Source organism: Tachypleus tridentatus, chromosome 9 (genome assembly GCF_004210375.1).
Source record: "Tachypleus tridentatus isolate NWPU-2018 chromosome 9, ASM421037v1, whole genome shotgun sequence".
NCBI classification, from domain to species: Eukaryota; Metazoa; Arthropoda; class Merostomata; order Xiphosura; family Limulidae; genus Tachypleus; species Tachypleus tridentatus.
The window spans coordinates 37572218-37577182 of record NC_134833.1 but is presented as its reverse complement, the minus strand read 5'-3'; positions in this window follow the sequence as shown (position 1 = coordinate 37577182).

Here is a 4965-nt window from a genome sequence, read left to right as displayed (position 1 = left end):
TTGATATTGTATTTTGATACTGAACTTTATATTCCACATAATTATTAGTATAGAAATAGTTAATGCTTAACAATCTACAGTTTTGCCAGACATTTGCATAAGAATGAACAGCAGTATTGTGCATCAGTTAGTCACTATGATAGTTAATATATCTTCTTTATTAAAATGTGAATTTCAGTGAAGAAAATCTCGTGAAAAGATAATTACAATGTTTTATACTTTTAGAAACACAGTAAAATTGGGATAGTTATAATTTATAAGAACATTGCAACCAAAGAATAACTTTGCTTGATTGGAAAATATCAATGTATAATGTCAAAACATACAAATACATGCACAAAAAATGCATTGTATTAAAAAATATTAAATCTGAAAGTTTTCAGTAATAAAATTACAATGTATGATAAATTGCAATAATCCATAAAATTTACTTTCAATAAACAGTGCGTTATTTGGTTTGCATATGTGGAATGAGCTTATGCATATTGATTGGTTATTAAATAAAACTTGAATGTTTACAGATACCGCAGTACAAAAGTAATTTTTGGAACAAACAGCATGAAGTAAGTTAAACAATTAGAACTAATAAAATTATGTAAGTGATGTTTTCTTCTATAATAACATTTCCCTTTACAGTTAAAGCACTGTAACAGCAAGGTGAAACATTTCTTGCTATGAAACAGGATACTATCATACTTCAACTTGCTTGAGAACATGTATATAAAACTTATCAAATACCAACATTCTCATGATATGGAACTTGTAGGAACTCAAACTTTTATAAGTTGTGACAAAATTATCTTTTTTAATTATTGAAAAAGTTCTACAATATAAGCTGTATTATTATTAAAACTGTTTTCATGATCTTTACCAGCTGAAATAAAATTTGGAATTTATGTAATATTGTTCTGATGTATTACTTTCAGGACAGCTACACTGACGTTCAAAACAAAACTGAAAAATGTTTCTGACGATAAACTCGCATTCGTAAAGAAAGAGCTACATAATCCTTGTATGTAAATCAAACTTTCTTAACTGTCTTATTAAAGATGAAACTATGAACACAAACTCCTGACGTGTATTGAAACAACCAAGTCACTTGACTTGCAAATTGGGAACATTGAAAGTGAAAATTGGACATTTGAATATCTTGACCAATGCATAGAAACATTTTCTATAAGAAAACATGAATGGAAGACATTTGAATAAATTATATTTGGAATGTTTTAAGTTGTATACCTTTATTCAGTCTCTTAGGATTTCTGAAAAGTAAAGTATATAATAGTATTTGAACAACATCGATTGCTGAAAATGCTACATTCAATACCAAACATTATCAGACCTGCTGTGAAACAGCAAATGTAGTGGTTGGAACATTATTTGTATAAGCCATTTGTTAGAACAATAATTGTTGTAGTATTATAACACTTACTATTATATATTTTAATATTGATGTTTGTTTTAGTTACATGCATTTCTAAATGCACATTAAACTTGTAGCATTAAATGGATGATGTGAAATTCCTGTCTGTTCTCTAAATTTATAGAAGATTCTTGAGTGTAAGAATCAATAATGTACTATGTGTGTAAGTATAATATTGTTGCCAACTAAACTTTTGAGAATCTTAAAGTTTGTAAACTGATGTGCCAAGAAACAGTTTTATATTGTTTGATTGCCATAGTTAGTGTTGTATAAAGTTTAGAAGCTATAACAGTGATTAATGCTTATCAATTGGGGAACAACAGGTATTTAACCAGGAGCATTATAGATTTAAAACATTATTAATCTCTTAACTTCAGATGTTAGTATTTATACAAGAATATTATATACTTTCATTGGGAGAAAACTTGTATGAAGAAGCTAGCTACCTTCCTATAAAGTGAAGTGTGTCAACATAGAATTAATTTGCTGATCATGAACCATCAGTAAAATATTTAGTTCCAGACTAAATAGAAGATTCAATATTGTTATTTATAAAGCTTTTGTTTAAAAATCATTTGTAATGACCATTATCATAAATTGTATTTGTATACTAAAATATATTAGTGTTAGACCAAAAAATTACATGTATAGATTTTGTTGTCAAACATCATAAATTTGATACATATCAACATTCACTTCTAACTTCAAATTTAACTCAGTTTTAGGCTGCTTTAAATCATATGTAACATAATAAGTTGAATACTCATCTGAAATAGATTATAATATATAACATAGTAATTTGGGAGTTCTGAATTGAAGATAAAATTTGATCCAAATTAAAATTGAGATCACAATTAAATTTGTATCTATTAGTTCCAACAAGATATGATCGTGTCTGATTATCAAGATTTTCGTGAATTGCCCGCCCTCAAATAACAAGAAAGATATAACAAAGGTAAATTGCCAAAATTTTAGAATCAGATGTTAAGAAATAATTATAATATGTAACATACAAAAGCCTTTTTATAAGCTGGCTATGCATAATTATAAAAAAATTATAATTTTCTTAAGACAATAGTAGCAGGTGTACTGTAATTTCATTTACAGGTGTGTCAAAAAAGGAAGCATTTTTTGAAAATGTACATTGGAAATCTGTATGTGAAGCTGCTTTGCAGTTGCAACATAGAAAAGTGTTTAGTCTTGATATTACTGATCATTTTGTGCTCGTCAGCTACAAAGAGAATGTGAATTATGAAAGCAGTTTTAGCATTTTTGTAGTCAAGCTCATTTGTAAATATTTTCTTTCACTGTTAAGCCAACTGATCATATATGTACCTTTATTTACAATTCATCCAGTGATTTTTTTATTGATCTTCAAGTTAAATTAATTTTTGTCTCTTTCAATAAATAGTTTATTTCCTTTTGGTTTCATTACAATTTATCCATTTGTTCCTTTCAAATAGCCTATAATTCTTCCAAAAACACAGCACTCATGTCCATCAAACAGTCAGCCTTTGTACAGGTGAATGTTTGAGTATATTAAAATAGTTTATATTTTAATTCCAACTCTAAAAGTATCCTGAGTTTCATTTTACATGGAAGAAATATGTACACTTGTCTTTCCAAGAGCTAGATCCACAAACATCCTATTGTTGCCTATATCCAGTGTTTGTGTGCTTGGTCCATATGCACACACATAATCTTGATCATGCTGACAACATTACATGCAGAAGAGTTCATTTACGTGTGTTACGTGCAAACATACTGCAATAGAGCTTCACTGTTGTGGTGACGTCAGATAAAATTAAAACAGAAAGGTACGTATGAAACCTAGAAAAATAAGAGATTCTAAAAATTTATCAAAATGCAAATAATGTGAAACTCACTACAAGAGGGAGACTGATGCTGTTGTTCTACTTTGAAAAAATACACTGCTAAAGATATGAAAAACATGGATTGACTATTAAAAATTCTTATTTTTTATGAGCAGCTTATTTGTAATTGAAGCATCACAATGCAGGTTGGACAAGTTTGCCAAACAGTTTACCAAAATGAATTTTGAATAAGAACTAACATTAAAATTAACTGAAAGCTGACTGAATTCTAAGTGACGTGAGTTATTATATCAGTCTCATTGAAAGAAAGTCCACCATATTATTTGAAATATTCTATGCTTGACAAAGTATGATATTTTTGAGATATGGTAATGTACCTGAACTGATATGCTGTCTCATGGTAAAATAGCTCAGATAAATAAGTTGTTATGCATCTTTAAAATGAAAACTTAATATTTTTGTGACATTTCATCCTTTGTCAGGCAGTATATATTGTGCTGGAGCCAAACTTTGATGGTATTTTATACAGAGATGACTGGGTTATGTTTACTTGATGTGGTATTTAAAATCTACATCATACAATTTACTAAAATATTTATGAAAATGTTGAATTAGATTTTATGTGCCATGGTCTATTTTAATTTAAAAACCAAGAACTTAATTTCAAAATAAAAAATTTTGTAGTATAAAATTGGTGCATAGTTACATATTTTCAGGCTTTTTTCATAAATTAACTAAAAATTGTTTCTATACAACAAAATTTCCAAATTACTCTGTGTTCTAAATAATGGCACTGGGTGAAAAAATTCAGACAACTCATTTAATGATTTTACAGGTTAAAATCATTATGAAATTGAATTATGTGTTTTTTGTTAAAGATGATAAAAAATAATAATCATGCACAGTGAAAAATAAAATTAATAATCTTACACTATGATTATTTAAAACATGATAGTAGTTTAATTGAATGTCTGTTCTTAAGAAATGCTCTTGTGTTCATAATTTTTTAAAAACGTTATGGTGTCAACTTAATATTGTCGTTAAAGTATATTTTAGAATTTGCATGCATGTTCACTTTAACTTATTGTTTGAGTTGTTTTTTTTCAAAATGAGATAAATTGGATGTTTTTCATTAAGAATAATATTTATTTTATGTACCTTATTTGAATAAAATGTTTATTACCTTCTTTAGTAAAGCTCTGTTTAGTGTACTTCTTTTGAAAGTTAATTTTGGTAAACAAGCTAAAGTATCCACAATTTACATACGACACTTCTCAATTTTATTAAATCTGTTTTAATCAAAAGCCACTGACAATCACAGTTAATATAAAGTTGCAATGGTATTTGTATCAGAACTATATTTTAAAGCCCTTTGGTCTTAATATAACATACTCAGCATCTATTCATTACTGTTGGCAACCTTTGCAAAAGCAACTAATGCATTCATAATTAATGCTTCAGTGTTTTTGGAGTACACCTTAATATTTTCTTTATTATCCTAAAATTGACCAATTTTGGAAAGAGCATGTAACCACCCTTTTTAACAGAAATGGGAACATAGAATTTCTAAAACTGGGACATATCTTATCCATCAGTTAGTGAAGGAACACAGATTAACTTGGGACATCAAGACCATCCAGAAACAAATCTTCAAGAAGTCATACCCTAGCTCTAGTAAGCAAAGAGTGGCATGTTGTAACATAAGAA